At 39.4% G+C, this 17,529-nt stretch overlaps 1 protein-coding gene and 1 long non-coding RNA gene across 7 annotated transcripts in view; one reads left to right on the plus strand and one right to left on the minus strand.

The window, feature by feature from the left end:
• LOC140132852 (uncharacterized) overlaps positions 1–3,300 on the plus strand; it is a 31,192-nt gene extending 27,892 nt beyond the window's left edge. Inside the window, exons 2-3 of the long non-coding RNA XR_011855731.1 lie at positions 932–1,000; positions 3,213–3,300. This is a non-coding gene — a long non-coding RNA (uncharacterized lncRNA). The remainder of the gene's footprint in view (positions 1–931; positions 1,001–3,212) is intronic.
• DLGAP1 (DLG associated protein 1) overlaps positions 1–17,529 on the minus strand; it is a 389,361-nt gene that overhangs the window by 92,096 nt on the left and 279,736 nt on the right. The window lies entirely within an intron of this gene.

The raw sequence follows: 17,529 nt of genomic DNA on the forward strand, positions 1-17,529 counted from the left end.
ATATTGTTTGCAAAGAACAGCACAGCATTAGCATTCTACCTTCCAGATCACAAGAACATTACTATTTTTGATGTAAGGTTCCATAGCAACAGTTGCAGTTCAGTGACAGATCAATATGAATAATATCAGTTCACTTGTTCTGTTACTTTATTTATCCAAAATGGTGTAGAAGGCAACTTACCATATATACTCGAGTATAAGCCGACTCGAATATAAGCTGAGGCTCCTACTGTTACCACAACAAACTGGGAACATTTATTGACTTAAGTATAACCCTGGGGTGGAAAATGCATTGGTCACAGCCTCCCCCAGTATATAGACAGCCAGGACATGCCCCCTTGTATATAGATAGCCAGCATTCTCCTAGTATATAGCGAGCCATCTGCCCCTGCATATAGCCAGACACTGTATATAGCCTGCCCCTTTATATAGCCTGCCTCCTGATCCAGTGTCACAGGCTCTGACACTGGCTGCCACTGCTATAATGTTGTGTGTGTTGTGCTGCTGATTGAGGGATCGCGAAGAAGACCTCTGGGGGCAGGGGGGGTGTCAGGCTCTTTGGCGTTGGAAAGGTGAGTTGATGAAGCCTACTTTTTTAAATATGCATCTGTGCAATTTTTTCTGCTCTCAGCGTTGACTTTAGCACTGTAGCACTTTATTAAGTAACCTTCTGATAACATCACTGATAATCATATGAAATTGGACATTATTCTCACTAGGTTATGCAGGGGGAAAATCCACTTATATTTAATAAAATCATCTGTGCACACTTTATAATACTTGTTTCGAGTCCATTATGTAGGCATGTCTGTATATTTTTTGAGGTCCCAAGGTGAACTTTTTAAAAATGTTTTTAACCTTTGTCTGTGAAGCTTCAATAAAATATTTTCTATGTTTGATACATATGCATCCCCCTTTTTTCTTCCCTTAGTTTGTGACTTATTCATTGGATGCATCCTGTTTATTACAATAAAGGCCTGTTTTTTGAAAATATGGAAAGGTGAGTTTTGACTTTTTTTTTTTTTTAATTGAGTATAAGCAGACTTGGTTAATACTCGAGTATATACAGTATTGAAATCTCATTTTAGCCTCATAAAAATTTGATGGCAATAGCATATTACAATGTATGTTTGAGTGTGCACATGTGTGATTTAACTAACTTCCTTTTTATAATAATAATAATAATAATAATCTTTATTTAATAATAATCTTTATTTCTATAGCGCCATCATATTCTGTAACACTTTACAAATCATAGGGGACATATACAGTATATAAAATACTACATTACAGAGTAATAACAGGTATATGGAATAATAGGGGTGAGGGACTTGCTTGCAAGTGCTTACAGTCTATGAGGATGAGGGGGTGACACAAGAGCTTACAGTCTATGAGTTGATCGTGTGACACAAAATGTATAAGAGCTTGTATAATGGTTCAGCCATTCATTATAAGAGAACAAAATAAAATGTAATAAATTAAAATGAAATAATGTAATAAATAAAAAGCTGTTATATACAAATTCCACAGTTAATGAGACCTCAGAGAAACCTGGAGCTTGGTATCTGATGTTTGCCAGATAACAGACAAGAGGAAAAGATAAGATGGACCGAATATTGTTGGGACTGAGAACCAATGCCTGAACTGTTTTTCTGTTGCAGATTGCTGTGATTTCTGTACTGAAACATTATTTATTTTTTTTACTGGGTGTTAAAAAACTGAAGGTTCATTCATGCCTGGTTTGTAGTGCTGGAAACAGCCCTAAAACTATGGCAGGTGGCCATACTTTCAATGCGGCTGATATTTGAGCAAACCAATAACAGTTTCCTCCCATCAGAACTGAAAATGAAAGAGGCTAAGAAGGCTACAGGTTTTGTGATGAGTGATCAGTGGAACTCAGGGGAATCAGGTCAGTCAGGTTTGGTCGAAGCAGGACCAAAAGTCTGGGTTCATGTACTGGGACCTGAACACCCGTGATTAGTGCTTGCACTGATCGTGAGTGTTAGCTCTTCAAATGCCTACCAGTGGCTTCTAAAATGGGTCCACTTGTTAACCCCTTAACGCTCTGCGCCGTAGCTCTACGGCGCAGAGGTATAGGGAGTGTATGAAGAGGGCTCACGGTAGCCTCGGGTATTCGTTTGACCCGAGGCTTAATGGCTTCTGAAGATTCGTTACAATAAGCCAGTGGCTCATTGTAATGAATGTGCTGCAAAAATGCCATATATTGCAATACAGTAGTATTGCAGTATATGGTAGGAGCGATCTGACTATCTAGGGTTAATGTACCCTAGATGGTCTAAGAAATAGTGGAAAAAAAAAATTTAAAAAAAAGTTAAAAAATAAAAAAAAATAATAAAATATTAAAAATTCAAATCACCTACCTTTCCCTAGAACTGATATAAAACCTAATAAACAGTAAAAATCACAAGCATATTAGGTATCGCCGCGTCCCAAAATGCCCGATCTATCAAAATATAAACGGTTATGGCCGGCGGTGACCTCCGAGACGGGAAATGGCGCCCAAATGTCCGAAATGTGACTTTTACACCTTTTTACATCACATAAAAAATGAAATAAAAAATGATCAAAATGTCGCACAGACCTCAAAATGTAAGGTCGGCAATGAAAACGCCTGCTCATTTAGCAAAAAATGACACATTACACATCTCCGTGCATCAAAGTATGAAAAAGTTATTAGCGTCAGAAGATGGCAAATTTTTTTTTTCTTTTTTGTACACATTCGTTTAATTTTTGAAAATGTATTAAAACACAATAAAACCTAGATAAATTTGGTATCACCGCGATCGCACCGAACCAAAGAATAAAGCTGAGGAGTTATTTTGAGTGCACAGTCAAAGTCGAAAAAACAGCCCACAAGAGCGTGACGCACGTTCAATTTTTCCACATTTGGAATGTACACGGCATGTTAAAATAAATAAAATTACAGGAAAGTAAAATTTGTTACGCACAAAATAATCCCTCACACAGGTCTGTACACGTAAAAATGAAAAAGTTATGGATTTTTGAAGTTGGAGAGCGAGAAATGAGCGGAAAAACCCTGCGTCCTTAAGGGGTTAATATGCGAGCGGTGTATGCGTGACACAATTTCCCTGGGATCTTGATTCATCCCGTGACGTGGTGGCTTTGCCCATGGCATGTAAGGGATAGCCTGATCGGTACCAGCAATGATCGTGAATGTTTCTTTCTTGCAGAAGTCTGTGATCGTGTCCGGGGAGCCAAACCCTCAATATTCATTACAGACCCGAAGACTGTGATTTAGGTGTGCTCATCGCTATTTGTGACCCTGTATTGTAACTGTACCAGACAACCTGGTGATCATTTTAATAAGTTTAATATTGACTTTACATGGTAACTAGTTATGGATCATATCAGAAAATTTTCACCCAACTTAAAGAGAGTTGATATGAATAGTATTAAAAACAAAAGCTGATGGTCTCCCATTAAACTCTACAAAATAATAGACTGCGTAACTGTAGAACAGCAAATTATGGAAAAATAACTAAAATAAGACTGCTATGTCGTATATCAAATTCAGGCAGGGGTCAATGAAGGCAAATCAAGGGCGGCAGAGACAGTTGTATCGCAGTAAATAGAACTGACAGGGTTCAAAACCAAGGAGTCTTCACTAAATGTAAAGTGGCAGGAAAACAGCAGCCTTGTTTCTGTAGCAGTGAGGAATCTGTGTCATGTAGGAGATGGAACAAAGTGTATTTACAGGCATATTATAGCGATTGTTCTGGAAACAACAAATATTTTCTGGATCATGTCTTATTCAGCGCTTGTTATTCTTTGGGTTTAGAAAGGCTTTGTAGTCAAACATATAAATTTTATATGCAGATCATCCTCATAAAATTTTAAGAACGTTCTTTGTACATGTAAATAAGAAATCTTTTGCAACATAGTTTGAGCTCAGCACTCAACAGTATCAGAGTAAAAGAGAACCTGTGAAGACCCTAGACTGGCCCCATTATGTGCTGCATCAAATAATCACCTTCCCTAACGTTGCCCCTCACTTTGAAAATGTATCTTAAAGAGGACCTGCCACCATTAAAAAACACTCTAGGAGCTTCTTACTAAAGTGAGCAGTTCCTAGCGCTACCCCATTATTATCAGCGTTAAGCTGCTAGCAGTGTTAAAAAGCTAGGGAACACTGAACTCCCATACCCTCAAAACGCAGGACCGAGCTTTCAGTGGTCTGGCATATTCAATAGGGGGCGGTCCCCTCTCTTCTGCTTCTTCCCCGGACTGCCCCTCCCATGCCATAGACCCGGTGGTGACTGCCAGGTTTCATGCAGCAGTCACCGCTCCCTTGTACCACCCCCCTCATGAATACACCGGACCGCTGTAAGCTTGGCCTGGCATGCTGAGGGTATGGCAAGGTTCTGATAAAACTAGCAGTTTAATAATGCTAATACTGGTGTAGGGCTAGGAGCCGCTTACTACAATCGGCACACTCTGCCATAAAGCCCTGACTGCTGGAGGGCTGCAGTAATAGTTGACTTTATGGAACTTTATCTGATCTCCCTACTGCATCTCTGGAGCTCAGCCAAAGTGATCTTGAGGTTCTTCTTTATTTCTCTCACCATGTCTCTTCTCCCATGATTGCTTAGTTTGATTGAACGGCCAGGTCGTTCCAAACTTCTTTCATTTAAGGGTTATGGGGGCCACTGTGCTATTAGGAACCTTGAGTGCTCAAGATTCTCATGTGCTCTGACATGCATTGTGATCCGTGAGGTCTTATTTAGACAGGATAAAGTTAAAATTGGATTTTGGCTGCACACTGTAATTGATCTTTAGTGCAGGTGCTCCGGAGAGGGTCCCAATCCCATATAGTGTACAAAATCTTGGACTCCAGTCACACTGCATACGTTGCAAGGAAATTTTATTGACACAAACAACATGTGACGTTTCGGTCAACAATAGACCTTTGTCAAACTCAGTTTGTTTAAGTCATAACATATGAGGGAGGTTGCATATAGCAATGGGAGCGCTGCCATAGAGGGATGGCGGTCTGTGCCACACTTCTCCAAGCGGCACAGACCACCATCCCTCTATGGCAGCGCTCCCATTGCTATATGCAACCTCCCTCATGTGTTATGACTTAAACAAACTGAGTTTGACAAAGGTCTATTGTTGACCGAAACGTCACATGTTGTTTGTGTCAATAAAATTTCCTTGCAACGTATGCAGTGTGACTGGAGTCCAAGATTTTATTTAGACAGGAGTCTGCCTTTCCTAATCAAGCCCAATCAGTTTAATTAAACACAATTTAATTGAGAATTGAATAGAACCATATAAAGGAGAATCAGAAGGAAATTGACAGCCTGTGAGTTAAATTTAAGTGTCACAACAAAGGGTCTGACTACTAAAAAATTACTTGTTGGACCTTACTAATTGGCTGAAATGAAACATAAAAAGGGGTCTGAATACTTTTTGTACCCACTGTATATGATTAATCACAATGACTGCATGACGAGCTGTCCCTGTCCCTGTGACTAGTTAAGGTAAAATTAGTTTATGTCCACAGAAGCTTAGCAATCTATGTGCTGCAACTTTTGATGTTTTTTGTGACTTTTTATGCAAGGAGTTGGTGAAAATACAAATTCTCTTTGTTGCGTTCTAAAAGCATACAGGGTAAAATCAACATGGCAAGATGACCAACTTAAAGGGAACCTGTCATCAGCAATTGGTCTAATAAACTACTACTGGTATATTGTCAAACAGTGTTACACCTTCTAGCTTCTTTTTTTTTTTTGTCCAGTGTGATGGCATCATCCAGAAACTTTGAAGTGAGATTTATATTGGTTGCATAAAGAGAGTTTAACACTGAAGTCAAGCTCTGTATGCCTCCTCCTGTGATCGAGAACATGCATTACAGTAATGGGGGCTTTCTGAGGAAGAGAGAGCTTTACTTCAGTGTTAATATCTCTGCCTCCTTGACTTTATACAACCAACTTACATTCAATTCAAAGTTAATTTTTACTATAGTTCCACCACACTGGATCATGAAAGAAACACCTTCTGGAAGGCGTTCAGCTGCTCGGCAATATACTGGAAGTTATTTTTTTAGGTCAATTTCTGCAGGTTCCCTTTAAGTTTTCTCCCTGGTCTAGTGGTGGAAAAGACTCCTCCCTATGATCACACAAATACATTAAACACATGACCACAAGAAAACCTACAATTCACTGGAAATAATCAATCCTCAGTATTTTCAAACAAAGTCCTAAAGATAAAGATTCAAATAACCTATACATTTATATATGTATATAGTCTCATTTGTTAAAACAAATTAAATATGACATATATGCAAATACCTACAGATTTCACCAGGTCATGGGAAAAACCACCCAGTATCTATTACTATACACTAGACTATGATCATACCCAGCCACTACAACATCTACTTATACAGTTGGGGAAGTCATTATGAATAATTTTCTTTGCATGTGACTTTCACGGTCTCGTGATGTATTTCAACCAATGGAACGCAAGGTGAGTATTCTTCGTATATAGAGGCTCTGATGATTGTATAGTCATCTATCTACTAGTGCAGAACCTATCCAGAACCAATAACTGGAATGAAGAAACAAGAATTAAATTAGAATTAAAAAATTAAAACGGTGAGGGGTTAATGAAGACACTGAAGGAGAGCGAAAAAGATTCAAATGATCCAGCACTTTTTTTATGAAAAAGTTTTCGTGTAAAAAAAAAACTGAAGGAGAGCCTCAGCATATACTTGGGGGAGAGGAGGGCACACTACACTCTTATCTCATGTTTTTTGCTGACTCTTCTTCTCCTCTTCAGGTGCCAGCGTGTTTCGTCTCCTTCTCTGATTACAAGCAGCACGGGAATAGACCAGTGCCACAGCGGTTCTCGTCCCCAGCTCTCCAGAAGTGTCTCCCTTCTGTGACACAATGGAGCCTGCTAGGAGGGGCATGGGGGGAGGGAGGCAGGTGATGAAACCTCTACTCCTGCAGTTACAGGCAACCAGGACATTTTACAGTGACATGTCCTAGCTGCCTATCCAGCAGGCGCACACCGCCCGAGAGGAGATTCTCAACTCACCTCATGCCAGATGTGCCCCTGTTCATGTTAACATAACGCCATAATGTTTTTTCACTTTTTGCATCAAATACGCCAACAAATGGGAAAATCAAACTTTCTACTAGTAACATTTTGGGGGTAGACAAACTGCAAACTGCATCAGATTCATGAATTGTGGCACACATTCTTCATGTATCTGGTGCTTTCTATACTGCTTCAATAGAGAGCCTAACTTTTTTGGCAGACCTTTAACATTGAGCACGCAACACAATTCTGTCTGATACTGCATGATAAATGTCTTGCATGGTCCGACTGTGCAATGGAACTCCCCTTTTAGTGCAGAATTTAGTTTTGTGTCAGATACACTTTATAAATACATGTGCAAGCAGTTTGCACTAAAAAGAATGTGCAAAGTCAGACAAAAAGCTGGTGCTCGGATATTAATACATTTGGGCCAATGACTTTTAATTTTTCTTTCACATTGAGATATTTCTGGGTGGGGATATTTCTTATATTTACGGTATTAAGTTTTTAAATTTTCCATTGCAAGGTATAAATGGTATAGGTATAGTGGGGTTTTTTTAAAACATTTTTTTAGATATTTTTGTTCAATATTTTCACAAAGTAAATGTGTTAGTTTTTTATTCCTATTCATTAGCCTTTCAGTCTCATTTGACTAATTTTAAATATTGATTTTATAAGGAAGGAACCCATGGATAACAAATTTTAGAAGATTACCACAGTTACGATGTCTGGATCTATCAAGTGTCCCTGGTTTATCCATGCTTGATTTTGATAGTAGATTTCCTTTAAACTTCAATTTGAAAGCCTATTTTTACAGTAGGAGTTTGATTTTTTTCTATTTTCAAGTACAAGTTGGGTGTCCTTAAGTAGGGGACCGCCTGTACCTTTGACAGACTTGTTGGCATAGAAGTGAACCTATTACCAGGACGGTAATTTTTAGCTGGTGTCAGGTTCCAATCGTATACCATGCCGATTTTAAAAATGCTGTTGTTAACATTCAGAATCATTTCAATACTTAATGGAAGTTTAATTTACATTTCCTTGCTCCCTTCCAGTAGCATGTGTTGAGTCCTGGGGGAAGGTCAACTGATGCCTGTGTATGCTTGTGTTTCCTCTCCTCCACACCATCCCCCTCCCCTGCATGCTCAATACACAAGACAGAAAGTGGGGAGGAGTGATAGATCTATGTGAGTGTGAACCAGAGGAGACGGCATCCCCTCCTCCCCAGAGATTCACCACCTGATACTGACAGGGAGTCAAGTTAGGTGAATGATACTCATATACACTACTGAAATGATTCAGAATGCTGACAAATTCATTTTTAAAATCAGCATAGAATAGGTAATTTGAACATGTCACCAGATAAAAACTGCATTCCTGGTGACAGGTTCGCTTTAACTTGTCAGCATCTGTGATCATGTATATGTATTGCCTGACTGATACATTTATAATAAATCATAAAAATGTCTTAAATATGGTAATATAATACCCATTCAAATAATCACTATGAATAACAATAATGGGAGAAGTAGAGTGACCTGAGCTACTTTGTATATGGCCTCTGGTGGGAACATTCTTACTCATAAGAAAAAAAATAATTTCCTTTGCATAAATCAGATCACAGTAATGATCAATCCATCCCCTCCTGTCATTTCAATTCACAAAATTCTTCGTATTTCTCTGTTCACTTCCCATTTTATACAGCTGTGCTATTTGTTATGCTTATTTCAAGACCTGCAATCATATTTAGGATCTACAAAACACCATCTGTAGGAAAGGTTACTGCAGCAGAACATATCACCACAATCAAATCATGTTGGAAATACCGGCTTTGAATAGCTCCATAAATGTGGGAAATAATGAAGAGGATTGGAGAGGGCTTAGGCAGGGAAAGCATTTTGTCTCATAATTAAAGCCACCAATACAATGAGAAGTCGCCTCATATGCACTCACAGCTGGATGCTTAGAATATTTGGATCTGATACTTGTATAATTACAATTTGCTCTATTACTCTTGTAAACACTACTGAAATATTTCTGCAGTGGTGTTAGAATTTTCTGTCCTGGTTTTGCAGAATCTACCTGTGCAATAACTACAAGTGTGGATCTGCTCCCTAATTCCACATTACTGCCCTTACCATCCCAAATTACCTTTAGTAATGGACATCTACCACCAGGGGAAGAGTTGTAAACCATGCACACTTACATACTGGTATGTGCCCCCTCTGGTAGATTCTGCTCTTCTTGTTGTTTCTTATGCCCTTGTTTTTAAGAAATAAAAGGTTTAAAAATTATGCAAATGAGCCTGAGAGGCTCCATGCTTATATCCCCATGCTCATATCCTCCATGCTCAGAGCCATATCTCCTAAGGTTAATTTGCATATTTTTTAAAGATTCTACAAAGCTAAAAGAAGAGTGAATCCTGACAGAGGGGGCACATACCTGTATGTAAGAGTGCTTGGTTTACAATCCTTCATCTTGGTGGTAGATGTCCTTTAAATAAATGAAATATTGCCTGTGTATAGTACATACTTATGGGCTTTAAGTGGGCATAATACTTCCATGCAAATGTATGCAGTTAATGTACCTCATTTTGATAAATCCATGTCTTTCCATTGTCAACAGCATTCATATTAATAACACTGGGGAACAAATCACATATTTTTTTTCTAGTAGTGCCTGGAGTTTTTGACCTGATTCTGTGTATTTTTGAGCTGCAGATTCCAAAAATACTTTCCATTTTCTCTAGAAGCTGTAGTTTTTGAGATGTTCAGCATTTCCTTAAAGGAAACCTACCATTTAGAATGGTAGGGGAAAGCTGTAAGTACCGAGCACCAGCTCAGGGTGAGCTGGTGCCGGTACTTACTTTCGTTAGTGTTATAAACCGCGGTATCGCGGTTTTAACACTTTTTAAACTTTAGAGCAGAAGACGCTTCGGCGCTGCGTGCGCACGATCGTGCACACGCCTCCATAGGAAATAGCGGAGATGTTGTGCGCGCACGGTCGCGCGCAGCGCCAAAGCCCCTTCTGCTCTAAAGTTTAAAAAGTGTTAAAACCGGGATACCGCGGTTTATAACACTAACGAAAGTAAGTACCGGCACCAGCTCACCCTGAGCTGGTGCTCGGTACTTACAGCTTACCCCTGCCATTCTAAGTGGTAGGTTTCCTTTAAAGAAATCAGTATAATAGAAGATCGGCCCCATGGACAATTGGATTCACATATGATGGCTGATTACTGTTGGAAAATCCAGCATGAATGTCCAAGAACATCTCATCCTGATGAAAATTCTACAGCCACAAAATAAAACATTTTGTTTTGTTCAAATTTTTGTAGCACAATATTGAATGTTGACTAGTTTGAGCAGTGTATACTTCGTAAAATGGCAATTCCAGATTTTCAAAAGTGGATTCCTTTCTAGAATCAGGGACCCAAATATGGCCCCAACTTTTAAGGCACCAAAATGAGTGTGTCCAGTGTTTTCCCTTGCCCTATTTATCGCTTCCACTACCCCAGTCGTTCAGACTGTCCCCTGTGTTTTTTTATTCCATTAGATCAGCACCTCTATCTGTTACACTCATTCATTGGATGCCTTGACCCTTCTCCTTATTATTCTGCTGAAAGAATATAGAAACTAGTTGTTTTTGGAGGAGAACGTCTAATCTAATTTTAGAGCCGGTAGTTGCCTCATTATGAAAAAAACATTCTGATTCCTAAAAGAAGAATAATTATGCAGTGACTGCATTTAGTAAAACATCTGTGATCAGAAATGTTCAAAGGAAATGATCAGGGCTTTTCTTTCCTTTTATTAAGGCAGCAAAGGGTCTCCTGAGTTGACGGCAAAATATATGTACAATATTGTTCTTGTTCATTTGATAACAAACTTCACAGCTCGCCTTGTTCATTATGAGAAATATTAATTAAACAAATGGCTGGTGTCATAGTAAATTGTAACTTCAAACAACTACGTAGCAAGCCATATACCCAAGGCCTGAGTCTGATAGTCTCAAAGCTCCTTAGGGTTCAGATATAATATTGAAACTTGCCAATGGAAAAGCAGGTGGGAAAGATAGGCTTAGGAATGTCCCTACAGAAGGATTGAGGTTTTCGTTTTAAAACAATATTATAGACTTAATAAACCAAGGAGGGTGCGCTGCGTTTCTTTTTTACCTTATTGTTAGCTTTTTTAACTACCGTAAATACTCGAGTATAAGCCGACCTGAGTATAAGCTGAGACCCCTAATTTTACCACCAAAGACTGGGAAAACCTATTGACTTGAGTATAAGCCGAGGGTGGGAAATGCATTGGTCACAGACCCCCCAGTATATAGCCAGCCAGCCCCCTATAATATACAGCCAGCCCACTGCAGTATACAGCCTGCCCAGCTTGCTCCCAGTAGTATACAGCCAGCCCAGCCTGCCCCCAGTAGTATACAGCCTGCCCCCAGTAGTATACAGCCACCCCAGCCTACCCCCAGCAGTATGCAGCGTGCCCCCAGTAGTATACAGCGTGCCCCCAGTAGTATACAGCATGCCCCCAGTAGTATACAGTGTGCCCCCAGTAGTATACAGCCACCCCAGCCTGCCCCCAGTAGTATACAGCCACCCCAGCCTACCCCCAGCAGTATGCAGCGTGCCCCCAGTAGTATACAGCGTGCCCCCAGTAGTATACAGCATGCCCCCAGTAGTATACAGTGTGCCCCCAGTAGTATACAGCCACCCCAGCTTGCCCCCAGTAGTATACAGCTTGCCCCCAGTAATATACAGCCTGCTCCCAGTAGTATACAGCGTGCCCCCAGTAGTATACAGTCAGCCCAGAATTAAAAAAGACTTATATACTCACCCTCCGGTGGCCCCGATGCGCAGCGCTGCTCCCCCGATGTCATTGCGGCTCCTCTTCTGGCTTCCCGGCTCATCTTCTTGCTTCAGCACCCGTCTTCTGTCTTCTTTAACATCGTTCTGGGCGCCGCCATTGTTCTCCCCGGGCGGCAGGCACATAGTATAAGCCGAGGGGACGTTTTTCAGCACATTTTTTGTGCTGAAAAACTTGGCTTATACACGAGTATATTGTCTCTGCGAAGGGAGAAATAAAAGACATGCAAAAAGATTCTCTGTTTTACAGCTCTGTCAGTGTGCCTTATTTGGATTGGGTGCTAGATAATAGAGTAAGAGTTAATTACACTTTTTACTTTCACTTTCAATACAACGATCTATAGCTTCTATATCTATCTATCCATCCCTCTAATCTATCTATGAATCTATCTATGCATCTGTTAAATCTTGCGCGTTGTCCGAATCCGTCGGGTTGTCCGACTGCCCGCCTGATTCCGATTGCGTGCGCTAATATCCCAGGGCAACTCGGCGCCAAACGGAAATCGTCGGGAAACCCAACGAAAATGCGTTCGACGGACCCATAGTAAATGAGCCCCTAAACGTGTCTATTTCTTCATCTAAAAAGAAATGTAAAAACTGACACTTACTATTGGTCCCCCAGCAAGCTCCATCATTTCTTCCATGAAAAAAACGGAAGAATATCGGATTACTACTGATGACATAAAAATTTACATTGATCTCAATGGGATTTAAAACTGATCCTGTCTATTTCAGTTTTTACTTTTCTAGGCGGATATAAGAAAAGCAAATCCCAACCATAGTGTGAACTGAGCCTGTTAGATATGATGGCAGTGTGAGGAGATCATTATGATCATTGAAGGGAATTTCATGGGCTGTTTAATTTTGCCAAATAGGAATCTGCTGGGCCTGGTTACAGTATTAAAACTGTACTTACACAGGGCTATTGCCCGAAGTTCTAGATCTCCTCACCGAACCAAAAAGCATAGGTGTCATTGGCCAGGAAACACTGCTGTTCACTGATGAAAATCACACTGATCAAAAGTGATGGCCCCAATCATGGTATTGAAGACATCAATGTGAGTGCTATGTGTCAGGCACTGTTGTCACCAGGCGATGGTGGTGGTATTCCAGTGTGGGAAGTTGTGACTATTTAACATCGACCTGCCCTACACTTTGTAAGAGTACAGCCCATATTACTTGAATAACATGAATAATCCTGTCAGTGTGCATTTACATGATCAACAGAGGTCTAATTTCATCTTCACCCCTTCAATACTCAAGGACACAGACCCATTTTTCAAATCTACCCGGTGTCACTAAGAGCTCATAACTCTCGAATGCTTGACCATATCCCGGGGATTTTGAGAATGTTTTCCTGTGATACAATTTGCTTCAAATTTGTTTACAAATTTGGATGTTATTAGTGATGAGCGAGTATACTCGTCCGAGCTTGATGCTCGGTCGAGTATTAGCATACTCGGACCGGCTCGTTGTAAAAAAGATACAATTAAAACATTTAATTTAATTGTTTAATTGAAGAAAACAGTGAAAGAACACAGTGCAGAACAGATTGCAGATGTTCGGGAACATCTGCAATCTGTTCCGGAGACACGCGTGCAGAACGGTGTTCTCCGCAATAGTATTTGAAGAACAATATGTGTGAAGAACACATTACAGATGTTTGGCAACATCTGCAAGTTGTTCTCTACACATATTGTTCTTCAAATACTATTGCGGAGAACACCGTTCTGCACGCGTGTCTCCGGAGCAGATCGCAGATGTCCCGGAGACACGCGTGCAGAACGGTGTTCTCCGCAATAGTATTTGAAGAACAATATGTGTGAAGAACAACTTGCAGATGTTTCCAAACATCTGCAAGTTGTTCTTCACACATATTGTTCTTCAAATACTATTGCGGAGAACACCGTTCTGCACGCGTGTCTCCGGAACAGATTGCAGATGTTCCCGAACATCTGCAATCTGTTCTGCACTGTGTATTTTCACTGTGCTCGTTAAGTTTATAATTTTACTGAAAAATGCTCGGGTCTCCCATTGATTTCAATGGGGCTCGTTACTCGAAACGAGCACTCGAACATCTGGAAATGTTCGGCTCGAGTAACGAGCACCCGAGCATTTTAGTGCTCGCTCATCTCTAGATGTTATCTTTCATGTTTAGTAAGGAGAAAAGCAAAACTTTTTAAAAATTGCGAAAGATTCTCCATCTTTAAAGTTCTAAATTCTCTACTTTTCAGTCAGATAGTGATACCCCCCAAATGAATTTGTAATTTACATCTCCCAAATGTCTGCTTTATGTTGGCTTAGTTTCTTAGGCATGAATTAATTTTTCTAGAATTTTATGAGGCTTAGTATTTGGGTGCGATTCTTCCTTTTTTTAAAATAGCAGAAACCTATATTTAGAGGTACCTGCTCAACTTACAAGTCACTGAGAGGCCTAAATAAAGGTAAATCCCTATAAATTTCCCCATTATGGAAACTATACTGCTCAATGTATGAAAAAGCACTGTTTGGTGACTCTTTTGGTTTTTTTTATAGAGGCTAAAACAAAATGGAGAATCAATTTAGAAATAGTAATTTTTTTAGACAATACATTCAATTTGGCCCAAAACTTAAACTTTTACAATGGATTAAATGACAAAAAGTTCAACAAAGTTTGATACCCAATTTCTCCTGAGTTTACCTGCCTCTCATTTATGTTGGTAAACTGCTGTAGAGGAACACAACATGGAAGGAGCGCCGTTCAGAGCAGATTTACATTGTCACATTGTTAAGGCTTTTTATGTGTGGACATAGGGGGGTGTTTATTTTTTTCTGGATGAGATGCTTTTCAGGCACATCATTTTGTGGCATCTATAGCTAACTGATGAGACATTATTAACTCTTTCTTTTTTTTTAGCTTTTTTGAGCTGTTTACCCCACCATAAAGCTAATATATGTTTTTTTATTCTATGGGTAGCCAAAATTACGCCAATACGTTATTTATATAATTTTTTTAAATTTATTCCCCATTTTACAGAATAAAAAGTAATTTGGAGAAAATCTTGCTAATTTTAGCATCACAATATTATTAGAGTCATAAGTTTTTTTTTATTGGCTGACAAATCTAGTTAGGGGCTTATTCTTTGCAAGAACAGTCTTATTTTGGGGGGTGTCACATTTCAGATCACTTTTAGGGCATTGTGTTATGGGTATTGATCAACTTGTGGGTCCAATAATAATTGTGTTTTTATATTTTATAAGGTTTTTTATGGGAATGTGTCATTTGTGGGAGTTTAACTTTATTTTATTTTTTAAATGTTTTTCACTTTTTTCACTTTTTAAAACTTATTTTACTTTATACAAATTTGGACATAAATCAGATATGCTATGATCACTGATTCAAGTTTAAGACACTGCAATGCAATACCAATGTTTATAAGATTTTCAGATTTATTCTTTTTCCCAAACCATCTGTCATTTTAGAGAAAATTCTTGTTTTATTTTTTTCTTCTTTCTTTGAGGGATGTCAATTGTGTAAAGTGGCAGTGCTGGGTGGTGCCGGGCAGCATGGAAAGAAAATTACAGGTACACCATCAGACTTGGATCTTCCCATGATGCACCGAGAAGCTAATTTGCATGAAGATAAAAATTTTATTTGCTGTAAAATAACAGATCTTAGGAAAACAGGAAAGATATATCTGGAAGGCTTTTAAAGCATCATACACAATACTAGTTTTACTTGAGGGTACATTAGGAGATTGTAGACTCCCTTTGAGTCAATTTATATTATCATTCTGAAGTACAAAACATACATCACTTTTCCCTCACTAAATCACGATATCCACTCTTACCAATGGATCCTTTAAGAAGAAAACACACTTGCAGTACAACACCTTCAAAGAATTCTAACACTCCCACGCATCACAAAGTAGATTCACAAAGAGATGAACATTTTCTACTGGGGGTAGAGGAAAACAGAAAATGTTTTTGTCACATTTTGTACTAACAATCTTAGTGCTGATGTGGGTAAAGTAGTATAGGTATAGGATAAAAACCCACTTTTACTACCACCCCCTCACTTTTTTAAATGCAGCTCCCTGACTATGCCACAAATTTGACAAAGCTGGTAAACACTCTGCATACAAATAGAATTGTGCATCGGGCCGATAACATCTACGTTTTCAGTGAAACCTATGTGATCTCAACAAGCCCCCACCCAAAAATTCCACCATACCAAATAATGTCCCCACACACACTCAGTATTAGTCCTTCCACACAGAGTAATGGACCTTGCACACAAATTCAGAGTCCTTACACACTCATAAGAGTCCCCCCAGCACTAAATAATACCCCCTACAATTAATTAGAGCCACACACTCACTAATAGCCTCCAAATAGTCACAAATAGCCTCCTACACTCTATAATAGCCATCTCCCCATGCCCAGTTATACCCCCCTCCCACACTCAGTTAAACCCCCGCCCCCCACAGTGAAGAAAAGCCCCCTTCCACAATGAAGAATAGCTCACCAATCAATAATACCCCAATACCTTCATACACACTCTGTATAATTGAACATGACACTTATACTTACCTGGCTCTTCATCCCTGTCTATAGGATGAAGTGTAATAACATCATCACATAGCTTCTCCTACTCCAGGTTGCTATAGTGAGCTTCTTGAAGCAGGAGAGGCGATGTGGAGACGTCATCGCCTCCTGCTGCTTTGGTGCTTTAGGGGAACATCGTACTAATGGCACGGTGCTCCACTACAGTCATATAATGGACAGCATAATGAGTTCCCCCAGTCAGGGGATATCCACGGTCCCTTGGGTGATGTGAGGGAGAAGTGGCCGTTTCTGACATGAATGTCTCCAAAATGGTACATGTCATCTATATGTAATTCGATTTTTTTGTGGATTCAGAATGCTGGTAAAAATGTCACTAGCTTCTCCCAAACCCTTGAATAGTGGATAGCACAGGAACAAAAATGTTTGTGTGCAAGTACCCTAAGTGATACAGCCTGAAGAGGGAACTGCTAAAAAGGTTTAGATAAGTTTGTTACTCAACATCGGTAGCTACATAACTGTAAAAGTAAGGAATTTCTTCATGGCAGTACATTAATTCCTGTGACTAAAGGGTTAAAACAATGAAACAAGTTATGTAGAGTATTGTAGGAGTATGTGTGCATAAATTGAATCTTATCTTACACTTGTAAAGATTTCTACTAAAGAATTGAATCTTTTAAATATCTGCTATTCTATACAATGTAACCACAGTAGTCGAAACCTTGGATTTCCCCCAAGCGTAATTACGTAAGTAAAGCTTTACCAAGTCGGCTGAATTCAGATGTAACCCAAGTGTCCTTTTCCATTCCTAAATGATCTATCACTTTATTAACATAAACAAACAGTTTTAGAACGTCAGATTTTTTTGTCTTATCCGATAATTTGTCTTTTACATTGGTTATATTTGCATTTCTTTCGGCAATGTTAAAAGTGCAAATCCTGTCAAATGGCCTTTGTCACAAACCTTGCATATATAGCAGGCTCAGGCTGTGAAGAGAATAATTATTATCAACATGTCACCCTGA

The sequence above is a fragment of the Engystomops pustulosus genome, chromosome 5, assembly GCF_040894005.1.
Source record: "Engystomops pustulosus chromosome 5, aEngPut4.maternal, whole genome shotgun sequence".
Classification (NCBI taxonomy): Eukaryota; Metazoa; Chordata; class Amphibia; order Anura; family Leptodactylidae; genus Engystomops; species Engystomops pustulosus.